Consider the following 18,424-nt stretch of genomic DNA (forward strand, 5'->3'; position numbering starts at 1 on the left):
AATTTGGAGAGATTATCACCAATTTCAGTATTGTTCGTCCTAGAGCCGGTCAAACGATTTGTGCAAAATTTCAACTTAATCGAACAATGAATGCGTGCTGAACTTTGCTTACAAAAGTACTTGTACATACGGTGAGCATCGAAAAGAACTATGGGTCTATCACATTTTCTTTTGCCCATACTACTTCTACAAATTCAATATTCCCATTCCGCAAAGGAATTAGTGAATCCTGTAGTGAATACAGGAAGACGTTGCCTTCTTTATTGATAGATTAGAGATGGAAGAAATGGGCTCAATGATTTGAAATTTGCAGCGTAAAGGAAAGCCAGTGTGACACTTTCATACACTAACCACCATGCGACGGGTTCGAATTCATTAAGCCGTCTTCCTACAACACTACTATAAGTGGCGTTTGTATTAGAAGCAATTAAGTTATTGTGGGCGAAAACCCCATCGCAACCAAAAATAAGATTTACTGAGAAAAGGTTTTGCTAGTAGAACTTGAGTCGAACTTAGTTGGTTTTAAATGCCAAATTATGAAATGGCCAAAAAAAATTAACATTTAAATAAAAAATTGGATGAAAACTAAGTCTGCAAAACATAAGTTTCAAATTTAATACTTTAAATACATTTTTAATTCTTCTACTTTTTGCTTGACAAATAACAGGCACATGCTACAAACCAATTACACGAACATATTTTGAATATTTTCATAAAAACTTTAGATGAAATTTTAAGACTTAATAAATCCAAAAAAGAGAGGAATGTAATATATCAACATCTAGCAAACATAAATTAAAATTCTCAATGAATTAAGCAAAGCAAAAACATCAACATGTCAAAAACACAAAATTCGCAAAATACTTTAAAATAGAAACTAATTAAATATTCTGGAAATATATAAAACATTAAATTTATACAACAACACAAACACACATACACGCACCCTATGCAAATGTCAAAAATTATAAAATTAAATTTGATACTGCTCAGCAATAAACTTAGTTCAACAATATGCAGATCATAGTAAATGAAGCGAACAGAAATTTTTAATCTACTTTTTCGAGTTTTTGTGTTTTGCCTCTCACAGTGATGAACAGAATTCTCCGAAAATAAAAATATGAATTTAGTATTTTCGGTGTGTTGTATTTTCAGCATTTTATTTTTGTTTTTGCTTTGCTAATTCTTGCGTTTTTTGTTTCTTCTCATTTTCACATTGGATAAATTAAAATGGGTGCATTCAGCTGAAATGAATGTTTTTCGTATTTGTTAATGAATACCAAATGGTTTGCCTCAAAAAAAAAAAGTGACACAACAAAGTTCAGTGGTTGAGGGTCATTTGCGATGAATTTGTAACACACTGAAATAATGACAGTCTAGAAAGAGAGTTTTTACATGTTCGTTTTTTTAATTAGGTGAATTAATACTCTGGTTCGCTTCAAGAATTTTAATACCTTAATGTAACGCATTCAACAAATTGGGCAAATAGGGCTATTATGGAAATATGAGTTTTATTTTCTATTGAAGAAATTCCGTCTAAACAATTTAATCCTTATTTAATTTAATAGTTTTAAGAGATATGTACAAGAATTATAATAACAATAATATACTACCACTAATTCCAAATAAAGCAGAGCACTTTTCGAATATTATTATCAAACGTAGATCGAGTTTGGATATGGGCAATATCGGCCTACTCCTTCTAGAATCTCCATCACAAGGTTCAAAACCTTGAAAAAACCCAACGCTTGTAATATGTGAAATAAAAATTATGTTGTATTAAAATTTCCGATATCCCAATTTTTTTAACAATTCTATGTCTGGTGAGAAGATGTGGGTGTTTCAGCCCACCCCTGCTGGTACCTCCTCCACAAAGTGTCAAAATTTTGAATAACCAAGAAGCTCATAAAACGCGAAGTGAGTATCCGATTTCTTTCAAACTCCTATTCGCACCTCCCAGGAAAAAAATAGGTGCGAGTATATAATATTTCGGAATCTTCTACTGGTACCTCCCCCACAATGGGCTACATTTTTAATATTTATGTTTCTCATAAAAAGCGAAATAAGCATAAATTTCACACATCCAATATTTTTATTAACACAAGATCAGGTGTAAAAGTGGGATATATCGGTTTACTCCTTCTTGTACCACCTACAGAAAGGATACAAAATGTTGAATAACAAAACATCCATGAAATGCAAAGTAAGCATAGGATTCTTCTCAAATTTCACACATTCCAATAATTCCTCCAACACAATATCTGATGTGAAGATGAAGATAAATATTGGCTTACCCCTTCGTACCTCCCCCAGAAACAAATTCAAATCAAATCAAATCAGTCAAACTTTTGAATAATCCTTTCAAATTTCAAACATCCCAATATTTTTACCAACGCAAGATCTGGTGTGAAGATGGGGTACGTCAGCCATTCCGGTACCTCAATACTTATACCTCCCCTAACTTGCGAAACTAGTCAGCAATTCTTTACAACTCGGTACATCTAAATATTTATCCCAATCAGAGATCTGATGTGAATATGGTTTTTATCGGTCCACTTGTACCTCCCCCACAAAAGATTACAATTTTGATTAAAAATTATTTGCACAAAATTGGAAATAAATGTTCGATTTATAATAATTTTGCTCATCCTAATATTTTTCCACTGTACCTGGTACTCCACTCCACATTTCAATTATTATTATTATTATTATTATTATTATTATTATTATTATTATTATTATTATTATTATTATTATTATTATTATTATTATTATTATTATTATTATTATTATTATTATTATTATTATTATTATTATTATTATTATTATTATTATTATTATTATTATTATTATTATTATTATTATTATTATTATTATTATTATTATTATTATTATTATTAGTATTATTATTATTATTATTATTATTATTATTATTATTATTATTAGTATTATTATTATTATTATTATTATTATTATTATTATTAGTATTATTATTATTATTATTATTATTATTATTATTATTATTATTATTATTATTATTATTATTATTATTATTATTATATTATTATTATTATTATTATTATTATTATTATTATTATTATTATTATTATTATTATTATTATTATTATTATTATTATTATTATTATTATTATTATTATTATTATTATTATTATTATTATTATTATTATTATTATTATTATTATTATTATTATTATTATTATTATTATTATTATTATTATTATTATTATTATTATTAGTATTATTATTATTATTATTATTATTATTATTATTATTATTATTATTATTATTATTATTATTATTATTATTATTATTATTATTATTATTATTATTATTATTATTATTATTATTATTATTATTATTATTATTATTATTATTATTATTATTATTATTATTATTATTATTATATTATTATTATTATTATTATTATTATTATTATTATTATTATTATTATTATTATTATTATTATTATTATATTATTATTATTATTATTATTATGATTATTATTATTATTATTATTATTATTATTATTATTATTATTATTATTATTATTATTATTATTATTATTATTATTATTATTATTATTATTATTATTATTATTATTATTATTATTATTATTATTATTATTATTATTATTATTATTATTATATTATTATTATTATTATTATTATTATTATTATTATTTATTATTATATTATTATTATTATTATTATTATTATTATTATTATTATTATTATTATTATTATTATTATTATTATTATTATTATTATTATTATTATTATTATATTATTATTATTATTATATTATTATTATTAGTATTATTATTAAAACTCCGTCCTGAGATAACTCCGAAAATTAGTTACTATACCATGGGGAAACACATTGTTGTTTATAACCTCTCATATCCTCATTTTGTTCTTAAATGTACATTGTTGTCCATTCTAGTTAGCTTGAAATTCTATTAAAAAGACAAATCCACGGCCACATTTATACATTTTAAAGGGTTCCAGTTAATAATGTGGGACTACGTGAAAAATTGCCAGCAAATGAACATATTTTGGTTAGTCGAATTTCAATAATGTCTGCACAAAAATAGCCCTTTCAGTCTTTAAAAAAAGTGTTCCGTAAACTTTCGCGATTCGAGTTATATTTTCCATTTCTTTTCCTTGCCTCCGACTCAGTATTTTCCGAAATATTCATCAAAGTTCCCAGAAGTAATCATGGTCACTACTGAAATACGTTTCGGCGAATACTACGACCCTCCTATAGACCTATTAAATTTAAAATTTAAAATTTATGGCCAAATATTTGTCTTTTTTCGTATTTTTTTATTTATTTTTTTTTCCATAAATTCCAGATATCCCCTTTTATGGAATCGCTTATATTTCGTATGTATGCACACAAATATATCAGTTTTCCTCGGTAGCTCTAAATTCATGTACACAAAATATACAAACAATTCAATAATTCTGTGATGTCTGAATAAATAATTCAATTCAAAAATCTTGTAAAAAAATATCAATGAAACGTTGCAAAAAAAGTATCTGCTTGTAATTACTTTTCAATCTTTTTATTTATTCCTTTTTGTGTGAGTGTATGTTTTTATTATTATTTTTGCATTTCAGTGCATAAAGCAAACGTCATAATACATGGTCTGCAAAATATTTACCAACTGGGGAGTGAATAAATGGACCAATTGCAGAGTGAATGAAAATATGTAAAAATATTAAAAACTGTCAAAAACTGTTGATGTTTTGAGAATTTATTTTTCGGTAGAGATATGAGCTTTATAAAATGGAAAAGAAAGTAAACAAAAAAAATGAAGAGAATTCAATATCCTACAATAGATGGGGAATATTTTGAAATAGGGTGTTAAAATCATTTATCATATAAGTTGATGAGTAAAGTCTTAAAAAATGTGTATTGAGTAAATTAATAATTTGTTAAGTTTCAATATGTGATATATTGGTCTACTTTCGTTTATTTTCCGTTAGGGTTTTTAATGGAATTTTCAACTGAAAAGTGTGAAATTTGTTATGCGAAGTTTTCAATGGATACAAAACTCCTCTGACTAAATTTGGTCCATTCCGATTCATATTTTTTAATGATTGCATCCATATTTTACAATGGAATTGCTTCAAATTTGGCTTTTGACCTTCGTAATGGGTATCAATTTCTCGAATTGTTTTTTTTTTTGGGGTTTAGGATCGTAGAACGTTTATAGGTCCACTTTTTGGTATAGCCTCCATATAACTGTACCACCAGATTAAGGTTTCGGTTATTTTGTCACAATTTTAATCCGAATTTACTACAATCTGGCAGTTTGTGTTCCCAGTATGTAGGCAACATAATTTTCATAGAAATGTTCATATAGGTCCTAGTTTTGGTACAGTCCAATTATTGCTGTACCTTCTAATATTCCGCATTTTTATGATTTAAGGTCAACTTTATCTGGAATTATTTCAAATTTTGGTGGAATCCGCCTTCTCTGGCCGATAATTTGCTATACAGGTCCAGTTTTTCATACAGGAGGAGATGAAAAAACTGCAACCAACTTCAGACTGTACGCTCGTTATCGTGATACTTGTAGCGTAGCCCGACGTCAATGAAGTGGACGGAAGAAAACAGCAACATCACCAGAAATGGTTCGAATAGTAAAGAAGCGACTTGATCGAAACCCGTGTCGCAGTGGCCGAAAATGGCTCGTGAGCTTAACATATCGCAATATTCAATTCGGCAAATATTGAAAAATGACCTCGGGGTAAAGCCATTGAAATTCCAAAAAGTGGAAGAACTTAAACCGCAACAGAAAGAAACTAGACTCAAAAGAGCTAAAGAGTTGCTTCGCTTGACCAAATGTGGTGAACTGCCGAATTGGCTTTTGTACGATGAGAAAACATTCGTGTCCAGTAGTTTGTAAACAAACAAAATGATCCTGTTTACTTGCCAAAGAGGTCAACTGAAAATGTGCACCTTCGATTGGCCACCAGAACTCAAGCGCCGGCCATGGTGATGGTGTGGAGGTCGATAATATGAGTAAAGCATTGGGCACGCAAACATTTTGGCCGCAGACCTTGGACATTCCAACAGGACTCAGCGCGCGCCACACAAGAATGGTTACAAAATGAGGTTACTCGCTTCATTTCCAGCGCACAATGGCCACCAAGATCTCCGGATACCAATCCGTTGGACTGTAGTATTTTGGAAATCAAGGCTGGCACTAAAAAATACCAAAGTTGCGATCACCTCAAGCAAGCGCTTCGCCGGAAATGGGACAAAATACCGCAGAGCAACATTCCGGCAACGTGTGACGGTTTCATTGGCCATTTGAAGACCACAATTCGTGCCAAAGGTGACTGATTCGAACAAATCTAAAGTTATTCTAAAATTTGATGCTATTTCCGACATATTTCATCTTTCATTCATTAGCATTTAAAAATAATGTAAAAATTATGGCGTTTGACTTTGTTCCAGTTTTTTATCTCATCCTGTAGATAATGAGGCAGGATTTAGAATACTTATATACAATATCCTTTTGCCATAGTTGTTAATAGAAGTCCTTATACGGTTGCAGTTGAATATGGGATAAAACGATCCACAGTTGTGTATTGACCCCATATAACGGTGCCTCCAGATTTTCTGTATTTCGAAGGATTTTATCCCAATTTCACACAAACTCAGTTGTAACGCGATATTTCGGGTTATCATTAGGTAGTTAAATTTCTTGCAAGAAAAGGTTTAATATTTCCATTTTACTCCTCGCCAAAACTGTTAAATGTAGGTTTACTCTTTGGTGTAGCATCCATATAACGGCACCTCCTGTTTTATGTTTTGGTTTGGTTCAAATTTCTAAGTTATCTTAAATTTTAAATTTTGTTTGAAATCAATACAAATATAACAAAATTTCAATTTAATTTTATTCAATACCCAATTTGAGTTTTCCAATTTTTGTTGTTATATTGCCGAAACTTCTGCAAAATACATTGCCCTAACGCAGATATTTCATTTTTTCATTTAATTATTCCCAGAATAGGCTACCCAGAACAACAAGGACATCAACAACAAAGGACAATGTGTAAGTTTCAACTAAACGATTATAACCATTCAAACCCACACACAGACACACGCAAAAATTGAATTCGAACAATTTAGGCTGGCTATTTCCTTCCTACAAAAAATGTTCAATTTAATCAACCTTGGCAGATAACAAATTCCCAAGAAAAACATTGAAATTTTAGGTTACAAAAACTGACACCACCATTGTTCATGACGAAAAGGAAAATAAATTTGTCATGACAAGAAACTTCTACAACGGCGACTTTTCTATAGTCATTCTATAATATATTCCTATGCCGGAAGTTTGCAGGCGTTTATTTATTTTTATTTATTTATTTTTTTTTTTGTTTTCGCTTCGCGTATGTGTGTGTTTTTGGCGAAATTCGTGATTGACTTAATTCTATTTGGCAAATTAACCAAACACAACAAATGTGGCCAAAAACAAACAAACGCAAATAAAAAACAATGTCTGGTTTCAATTTCTCAATACCGAGAAAAATACAACAAACTGTACACGCAGTTCAATGTTCTTTTATTTGTGGCCATGAAATTTTGAATTGAATTTTATTTAATGAAACGAAAATAGTGTTGTAATGCCTACACACATTTTATTTGTGTTATTGTTGTTACATTACTGTACTTTAATACCCCCAGCGTATGTACGTATGATGTTTGCATTTTCTATTAAAGAAATAATTAGTATACGACCCAATGTACTCAGCATGTGGTAAATGTAACCAACTACATTAGTGTGTTTGTATGTACACCCATTCGCCGCCTGCCTTGGGCTTATATATCGAAATATTATTTACATAGATTTTACTATTTACAAAATGCATGTAAATTCTTATATAGCTAGATTACATAAAATTATTACATTCAATGCCAAATATTTTATTATAATCCAAGTCTAAGGTTGCCAAAATATATTCAAGAGCAAAATAGCATTGTAATGTTGATGTGTTAATTACATCTGGTGAGGTGTGAGTTTAAAACATTTGATATTAAATATTAGAAAACGTTATACCGGGAAATGGTTTTAAGGCAGTTAATGCATTTAACTTGACCATAATTTAAAGTTTGGCCGGAAGTATAAAGCAATTAATTATTTATTTATTTATTTATTTATTTATTTTTTTTTTTTTTGGAAAAAAATGCAAATTAGGTCACTGCAGGTGTTCTAAGACCTAAATATAATAATGGATATGTTTAATTTTCATCGAAAATTGACCACCAACTTCTTTCACGTGAGTTAAAGGCAATAACTTGCCTGCCATAATAAGAAGCAAAGCACGAAATAACGATGAAAATTAAATTATTATAAAAACAAAAGAGTTTTCTACAATGCTATTTTGTTATCTAAAAAAGGGGCTTATGATTGTTGAGTACCCATATTTTCTTAATAATTTCTTAATAAAAACTAGTTAAAAAGTATCTGTCGGTTTTGCCGACTGATATATACCCAAAGCCTTGAGTTACGATTATTCAGACTGTTGACCCTTTACGGGGGAGGTTTCTATGTTGGCCAATATTGACCAATTCGTGTCTGACGTAAAAGTGATATAAATAATAAAACGTGCAAGATTTGGACTGCATCAACTAATTCCTATATTTTGTATAAGATATGCGTGAGGTAACGGATATAGTCCATCGAAGTATTCTACTTTTTTATATTTCATTTAATACAGACAAAAATATTGGTATGTGCAAAATTTGAAGGAAATTGGACATTTTTATCCAATTTTATACAAAATATCCAATTTTACACGAAATATTTAGATATAGCAAGCTGAATTGTTTCGCAAGTTATGACAGATAATATTATTGAAAATTGTGACCCTTTGTGAGTAGGTACTAGAAGTGGTTCGCAGATATATATCAGCATCACAACAGATCTTGTGTTAACAAAAATGTTTGTACGTGTGAAATCTGAAGAGTGTTGGACGCATATTTCGCTTTCTTCCTTAGCGTTATGTTTTTCAAAATATTGACCCCTATGTAGGGGAGGTACTAGAAGGAGTGGACCGATATATTCCATCTTAGCACCAGGTCTTGGGTTAATAAAAATATTGGAATGTGTGGAATTTGAAGATAATCGGACACTTGCATAACATTTTATAAGAGTTGTAATTATTCAAAATTTTAACACTTTGTGGGCGAGGTACTTGATGGATTGGACCGATACTGTCCATTTTCGCTCTTGACCTAGCACTGACGCAAATATTAGGATTTGCAAAGTTCGAGCAAAATCGGATTATCCTTTCTCTTTCTGTGCAGAAAATATATTTTTTGAAAATTTCTACCTTTTGTGGGGGATGTACCAGAAGGAGTAGGCCCATATTGCCCATCTCCGAACTCGATCTAAGTTTGAAAAAAATATTACGATGTACCAAGGTTGGACCAAATCGGATAATCCCTTCGAAAGTTATCGTGCGCACCAGCCAGACAGACGGACGGGCACACATCGCTAGATCGACTCCAAATGTTCTGAAACGGATTTGGTCGAGAGACCTAAGGTCTAAAACCGTTATTTCGACTAGGCACGTTTTGGCCGTATCAAATGATATATACCCTCTGTAGCCATATGGCTGAGGGTATAATAATAACAGAGAAATCGAAAATCCTAGCTCGAAAATACTTTTAAGATTACTTCAATCGCTGACGGCTTTCTGTTGAAAGGTAGCAAATATTATGAATGTTTTCCAATTATTCAAACCTAAACAGTTTATAGATTATGCAGAAATAAGAAGAGTTGTAAATGCTTGCAAACAAATCTTTTTTGGGATCAGAATTTGAAAACTCTTCTCTCGAAACGCTCTCTTTCCTGTAACAATTTTCAAGAATTGTTACAAGTTCTTGGGTAACCGACCAGACCAAATATTATAAAAGGTGTGGCAAAAGTAATCCTCCTATTATAAAATGCTATAAACATTACGATTGGCCTCATGGACTCATGCGAAAAAGACATTAATATACAATGTTCCTGAACGCGGAACAATGGTGACTATTTATTTGACCTATTATCGGTCGGCGACTTTGGCACAACGTGAATTTCGTCGCAGATTCCTGGCCGTCTTACGCCTACTGGTGAAACACTGCGACGTTTAACCGCTCGCCTCGAAGAGACTGGCACAACAAAAGATACTGCTACGCGTGGCAGACTCCGGAGTATCCGCTCTGCAAAGAATATTGCTGCTGTAGCCGAGGATGTCATGGAAGCGTCGTCGACATCGACCAGACGACGTGCCACGCAAATGGCTATTAGTGGACGGTCTTTAAAACAAATGTTGGTAAAAGATTGAAAGAAGTTTTCGTACAAAGTCCAGATGGTGCATCAGCTATTAGGTACTGACCGCTAATCGTGTCTAACATACGCTCAAACCATCCTCAATCACCAACGAGAACAAGATGATTTTCATCAAAAATAATCATTAGTGAAAGGCCCATCTTAGCGGGTACGCAAAAAAAAACAAAATTCACGCTTCTGGGGCACTGAAAATCCGCGTGTAAACCACGAAGAGCCATTACACCCGCTCAAAGTCACTGTATGGTGTGCTGATTTCGGAGGAGTCATTGGAGCTTTTTTTCGAAGACGTCGCTGCCGAGACGGAAACTGTGAATGGTGAGCGCAACGAAGCAATGATCAACGAATTCTTTTTGCCGTAACTTGATGAGTTGGGATCGAAAAAATGTGGTTCTAACAGGACCATGTGTCCCGTTGTACCACACACTGCACGTGCTACAATCGAGCGTCCATTCCCCCCGTTTTGGCGATTTGCATTGGTCAGAAAGATCGCCAGATTTGACCGCTCCAGACTTATTTTTGTGGGGCTTTTTGAAGTCGCGGTTTTCTTTTAACAAGGCCCAGATTCTTTCAGCTCTTAAAGACAATATCCGTCAAGAATGTGAGGACCTGTGGCCAAAGTAATGGAAAATGGCAAAAAGAGCTAAAATGACAATAAACTGTGGCGGCGGCCATTTACTTGACATCATATTCTCGACTTATTTCGAAATAAGTATTTAAAATGGTGGCTCTTTTTAGGTGAGGTACCATAAGAGGTTTGGCCGATATCTGTCATATCCACGCCAGATCTTGTGTTAATAAAAATATTGCGATTTGTGAAATTTGAAGACAATATAGAGCTTATTTCGCATATTGTGAGCACTTTGGCTATTCAAAATTTTGACCCTTTGTGGGAGAGGTATGTGATAACTTGGGATTGGAACTATCTTTTAAGTTCTATAGGTTAATTATTTTTTGATGTTCCCTTCGAGAGCTATAGTTCGCACTAGACAGACGGATGGATGGACGACAACCCCTAGATCGACTTAAAATGTTCTGAAACAGATTTGGTACAATGAGACACATTTACTTTTAGCAGAACCTAGAATTACCAGTGGGCCGGTATTGCTCATCTCCGTAATCGATCTCAGTTTGGTACAAATATGTCTGTGTACCACGTTTAGACCAACACAAATATGGAGAGAACGGATGGAACATGGCTATATTGACTCCAAATGTCCAATGATTAGCCATGTACTAGGGCTTACAACCGTTATTTTAATAAGACATATTTCGACCATATCAAAAAATATATAACCTCTATATGGTATTAGGCCCCTGCTATATCGTTTTTACAAAAGATTGCAGTCATAAACGAAACCTGCATGTGCCCAAATGATCTGTAATTCACACAATTTTCAATATTTTTTCCAATGAAATCGGATGGTTAAAAAACTCCTCCAGAAACTCTGAAGAACAGACTCGTCGTAGATCGATCTTCAGTTTAATCGATTGAGAAATGTTGTGTATAATATTTCATTTTAGTCTTGTTCGCCATTCTTTCTTGAAACGGAAGATAAGTACGACAAGATGGCATTTTTCCCTAGTGAAACAAAATATTTATATTCTTGAACTATTTAAAATCCGATGTCGATTTAGCGACGTCCGTCCGCCCGCCTGTGGAAATCATTATAGCTTCAGAACAAAATGAAGTAGATTTATAAAATTTTAGGCAGGTCTTTTGTTATCGAAAATGGGCTATAGAGGTCCACGTTTTGATATAACTGTACCTACAGATTTGCTGTAAAATCGAACTGTCTATATAGGTCACTCATAGGAGTGTATACCCAGATATAAGGTATTTAAAGGATATTAGCTACATTTTCAACAAAATCATCTTAAACTTTGTATTTGGAGTTCGTGATAGGTGCCGCCTTCTCTAGATAGATAATTGGACCACATGATTTGTGTCACAGTTTTTACCGGAATTGTATAAAATTTGGTATTTGGGGTTCTCAATGGGTACTACCTCCTATGACAGGAAATTGCCTATACGGGTCAACGTCATCTATAACGACGATGTTTGCCACACTTTCGATCAGAATTTTTCCAAATTCAGATCTTGGAGTTCGCAGTGGGTCGGTATTTTTGTGATGCTAGCTATATTCTTCAACAGATTTATCTGAAACTTAGAGTTTGGAGTACGTGAATCTTTATTGAAAAAAATTGGAATTTTTAAAATTATAGCGGCATATTTCAACTGAGTTTTTACACATCTTGTAATTTCCTTCCCAAGGGTATTAAAAGTTCGGCCCGGCCCGGCCCAGCCCAAGCTTTACTTGTTCTTTTTATTTTGTTTATGAATATTTTTGTCTGTCATGCATATCCATTTACGTGAATTTTATATATTTTCTATGTATTCAGAAAAAATAATGTATCACAGCATATCTCCTTAGATGGAACCCCGCCGAGTTCAATTTCATTGTGCACTTTGGCGTCCAGAGACAAAATTTATCTCGCAATAACTCGAAAGTTCGACTTGCGTTTAATCCGTCCTCCCCAAAAAAGGACTTCGCAGCCCTCAGACTTTAATCAGCGATTTTTTCAGAGTATTATTTATAGGACATGTGCTTTGTTGACAAGTTATCGTGATTCATCATCGTGATTCATTTTTTTTTTTTCAAAAAATAATCGATTTGTGTGCGGAACTGGAGCAGAAATTTTCATTTGTGAGATTTTTTCTTTAAATTTTCAAAAAATTTGTTTCACTTCATTTTACACGAAACATGCCATCATCATTCGGTAAATCTTATTTGGGACATTGGACATTTTTTCTACAGAAAGTAATTCAAATCATTTGTTTTTTTTTATACAGAATGAATTTCACAAAAATAGACGTAGACACATCATCAACAACTTTGTGAATATAAAGATTTGTCATGAGATAGAAATAAAAAACACAGCACCAACAAAAACATTCATCAACATTCACAAATGTACGTCCACTTTGGATATTGCATTCACAGAATGCAGGCAGGCACATACGATTTACAACACCATGCCTCCTCGTCGAGTATGAACGGCACCTTATGTTTTGGATATTTTTCTGTTTTTTTTTTTCGGGATAGATGATTTAATAAAGTTGAGAATAGATTTATGAAATACTCAGGGATTGTGAACAATAACAATAACAACAACATCATCATCAAGATTGTCGTCACCAACAACGTTGTCGTCATTTGTAGAAACATCTCCAACACACGTTGATGGCGCACTACAGACAGCAGTTTTCATGAGTTAGAAAATTTTAAAATAGTTTCTTCTCTCCCGGCAAGGCAACATGAAAAACAACAACAGCCAGATAGCACGAAGAAGAGCTACCACATTCATGATAGATATTTAGGTCATAATCTGTAGGAAAAATTCTATTTTTTGTTAGTTTTATTCTTGAGTTTTTTTCTTTTTCTTGTCAGTGTTTGTTTTTATTTTTGTAAGCGCCTGCCTCGTCACTAGAAAATATCATAGGAAACACGAAACTTCCCCCTTAGCTTTACTGCTTTTTCGTCTTAGTTACTCTTGTTCTTCTTCTTGTAAATGTTACCAAAAAACGAAACGAAAACTTACCAACAACAATTTTTTTTATTAAAAACTTTGTCGCAACTGGAAAATAGTGGCGAAAAGGCAACAACAAATGGCAGACATCAAATGCAACTGGTTGGCAAAGTTTAGTTTACTTAAATAGTTTTTCTTTTTTTTTTCTTTTGGGGCTGGAGGGGAAATTATATCTTTTCTGTTTTTTAACTGGATGCTGTTTCTTTCGTTACACACTTTTCTGCACAGAACTTATTTCTTCCTCGTCTTCTTTGCTTAGACGAAATTTAGAAGAATTTAAAATTATCAGAATCTGAGCACTTTTGACGAAAACGGAAACTACTTTGGGAAATTTAATTTTCTGTGCTTCGTTTTGTTTGTTAATCCGGTAACTTAACTTAAAGTTGCTTAAATTTAATTTTAGAAATCACATAATTGAATTTATTTTTTTTTCTTTCTATAAAAAAGACTTGTTCTATTTGTTTCTGTGTTTGTGTGTTTCTTTTTTATGGGAGAGGGAATAACTCGTAATATTACGGCACGAATTCGTATGATTTTTGTTCAATATGAAGAAACCGACTGACTTGAATCAAGAAATTATTTTTGGTGAAAAATTCTTGGACGGAGCACTGGTGGCGCGTGTGAACAAAAGCCGTCAAGATGTGAAAGAAAACCTAAAGGCGAAACGGAACAATTTTCAAATTACACCAAAAACAAGCAGCATCGTCTTCGTCTTGTTCCTCTAGCCGTAGCACACATATGTCGGGAATTGTGCACGACGAGCAAACCAGAGATTTTTCTGTGGTTTTCCACTGCGCCAATGATTTAATGGCGCAAGTGAGTTGCTACAATTGGCTCAGAGAAAATATTATTTTCGGCCAGAAACAAAGAGAGACACTGAGAAAGAGAGAGAGAGAGAGAGAGAGGAAAGATCGTATTTGTCTACAGATGACAGGGATGGGATATTTGAATTTTTCAAAAGTGAAACAAGTCAAAAAATAGTAAATGGTTCGCAATGTTCCTTAAATTACAATTTACAAAACATAAATAATTTACAGCTCTTGAGTAGATACAAGAAAGTAAGATACAACTTCGTTGTAGAGAAAAGGAGGAAATATTGAACCCCAAATTTCATTGCAAGTCTCGGAACAAAGTTAATATCGTAACATAATAGTTTTTAAGTAAATTTAATTCAAAATTTATATATTTTTTTATTTCGTGAAATTTAGCAATTTTTCAAATTCGCTGTAAATTTTCTTAAAATTTCACTTTGATGTGGAAAATTCCCCAAACACCCAAAATAGGTTTTGGTTATTAGGCCAAACTTTTTAAAGTTCCTTACATAGATGTTACAATACATAAAGGGACTAACTCGTTTCACAACTGGTTTGAAATACTGGTCAGGTTGGTTCTCTTTTCGGTTTAGTCAGTACATAAGTATCATATTTACCATCTATGTTCCCAAATTTTAAATTAGTTAAAAAGTTATAAATACAGGATCCACATTTTGGTACACCCCTTGTATAAAGACACCTATGGATTTTAGTTATTCCAAAGGTTCTGATAATATTTTCTAATCGATTCGGCTGAAAAATTGTATTTTGGTTAATTATTATGTAAAGGGAACTCAATAATATCTAAATTAATATAGGGCCATGAAATTTAAATTTACTCCAGAAATTTAAAATCCTTTGGTGTCGTGCTCTGACTTTGTCGCGCGCAAATTGAGTTGAGGGGATCGTTTCAAAATTTTTATAACTGATACCTACCACATTCCGGGTTTTATCCAATTACGTTAAAGTAATTTTTTTGTGATGGAAATATCCGGCAAGACGGTTATTCGACCGAAAGTTCGGATACAAAATCCGGTTTTTATCCGGTTCTATAAAATGGGTATCATTTGAAAGCCTAGGGAAATACATATCAAACAATCTTGTAACGGGAATTTTCGAGAAACCCCTAAAATAGAATTATTGAGTATTAAAATCTACATACTACATTATAGCCTACATCTCAAGGCCAAAGAAAGATGTAAAGTTTAGAAAAAAAGGTGGATCGCGTAGCCCATGTTGGACATAGAACCGAATAAAAAGCGGATTTTGTAATTGATCTTTTTGTCGAATAACCGAGTAACCAGGTATTTCCCTCACTTTTTCGTAAACAGTTTTCAATACCTTCCTGTGATAAACATTTCAGGTCAATCCGAGCATAGTCAAATATAATGTCAAGAGGTGTTATAGACTCTAAAAACCAAGTCGCGGTTATATGGAGCCTATATCACAATTTGGAGCTATATGGTTATCCTTTTGCAAGAAGGTTTTTGCTCGTCCTTTGGGAAAATAATTTGCCGATTAACAGCAAATTCGGTTGAAAAATATGATTAAAAAACAAAATTATCGAAAATCGGGTGGTGGCTATGCCAAATCGTGGACCTTTCTTTTAAAATAAAAAATATCGGGATTGAATATTAAGGACACTTCCATTAGACTGTTAGAGAAATCGGTTGGCAAAGTCTTCAATATACGGCAAAATCAACAGTTCCGATTTTCTGCTAAAGTGATTGTTATACATTGATATTTTTATACCCTACACAACACTATGTGTTGGGGGTATGATAAGTTTGATTGGTCCAAAACGTTTGTAACACCTCGAAATATTGATCCTTTACAAAGGATGTTATATATGAATCTTCTTATCCCGTCTGTATCCGTCCGTCCCTCTGTTCATGTTAATTATGGTTCGATTCGCACAAAATTAGTTATAAAGTTAGGGGTGAGGTCAGAATAGAAGCCTATTGTTGGGGGGAGATAATCTCCAAATATTTCAATTATTTATTATATAAAATATTTAGGGGTTCAAATGGACCAAAAACAGAAAAAATCTTGATTTTTCACTTGCCCTACAGGTCACACACCAGAAAATCGTATAAAAAGATGTCAATATTAAATACAGTTCGCAAGTATCGTCCGATTCTCACAAAATTTCTCATGTAGGTTAGATTAGGTCCATATTTACTTGAAGTGGAACAAAATCAGAAAATTTTCAGATTTTGTAGTCACTACATAGTCGCTATACGCGTTACAATTTTGCATGAGGTTAGAATTTAGAACAGGGCTGGACAATAATCGGCTAAAATGGATCAAAATTTTTATGAAAAAAATTTTTGAATGCCTATCAGAACGACAAAGGTTTAAATATAGGACAAAAGTCACTGATCAAAACCAAAGGTAAATTTTTGCAGGACTGCAAAGGCTAAAATTAATTTGAACAGGTGGATCCAATATATTAAAGTGTTATAGGAAATCACATGGTTAGCGCCGCACGACTATAGCCTTTGTTTACCTGTTGAATAGCAAATTTAAAATTTTTTATTAAAATATGTGGCTTAGAAACATCAAAATACCAAATATTCGGAGTTACTTCCAGCCGTATTCTGCCACGGCAGGCAGCACCCGAATTTAAATTTAAAACAACCTCTTGTTATTGTTATATTAGGGCTATATAAACACGTGGACCTATGTATACAATGATCTGTCACATGAATTGAAGCCATTACAATCTCAAAGTTTAAAATAATTCTTTTAGAAAATGTGACTGAGCTGAGCAAAATACCAAATATCGAAAAGTACAGAGCCCATTTACGACCTTTGCCTATCTACTGACAATGCAAACTTTTAGGCTTTAATCTCAGTTTGGTAAATCAACTTAGACATTGGTAAATCAACTTAGAACTTTACGCGGATCAAGAATATGTATACTTGGTAGGGTCTAACATGGGTATTTCGAGTTGTTACAACTGGAATGACAAAGTACCCTATGGAGGGTATTTTCCATATGAAATTTCCAGGGAGACCTTTTAATGGAACTATAGCCCAGTATTTACAGTTGAGCATTTTTCGATAGAGGTAAATAAATTATTCAATTATTTTCACCACAAGCGAATATCCAAACTGTTAATTTTTCTGAATATATGGACTCCATCCAACCATTGTCTGTCGCGGTCGGCCCTTAAATGCTACCTTAACGCGAATTTTTTCTCAGTTTTAATATTTCATACTGACGAAAAAATCTTTTGGATAATTTAATGTAGCACCTACACCACTGTACATATGTTCTCCCCACAACATTCTATTACAATTTGTGCTCTCCAAAAAAAATGAGCAGAGAAAAAATTAGTCCTGTACTGAAATAATAACGGCAAGCTAAGAAACGTCAAAATAATAATCGACCGAGTCGAGAGACATACGCAATAAACCGATCAACAGCAGAAAACTGAAGAAACTTCTTTGTTGCAGTTTTCTTTCTTTTGTACTTTTGAGTATATATTACAAGTGTACAAATAAATTTAACAAACATACCTACATTTATATGTTTCTATATTATATGAGCGTATTTTTCTTTCCTCATTTTGTTTTGCTTTGTCGCCCACGGTGGCACTGTTTAATGTTGTGAAAAGAAATTGCTTATTTCGTGTAA

At 32.3% G+C, this 18,424-nt stretch overlaps 1 protein-coding gene across 5 annotated transcripts in view; it reads right to left on the reverse strand.

Annotated features, from left to right (window-relative positions):
- Positions 1-18,424, reverse strand: part of LOC101899409 (RING finger protein nhl-1) — a 146,900-nt gene that overhangs the window by 83,083 nt on the left and 45,393 nt on the right. Inside the window, exon 1 of one of the 5 annotated variants that reach the window (XM_020036008.2) lies at positions 13,982-14,632. The exons of the other annotated variants lie outside the window; for them this stretch is intronic. The gene's annotated coding sequence lies outside the window, so the exon portion shown is untranslated. Of the gene's footprint in view, positions 1-13,981; positions 14,633-18,424 lie in introns of those variants that run through there. 5 annotated transcript variants of the gene reach the window in all.

Source organism: Musca domestica, unplaced genomic scaffold, assembly GCF_030504385.1.
Source record: "Musca domestica strain aabys unplaced genomic scaffold, Musca_domestica.polishedcontigs.V.1.1 10, whole genome shotgun sequence".
NCBI classification, from domain to species: domain Eukaryota; kingdom Metazoa; phylum Arthropoda; class Insecta; order Diptera; family Muscidae; genus Musca; species Musca domestica.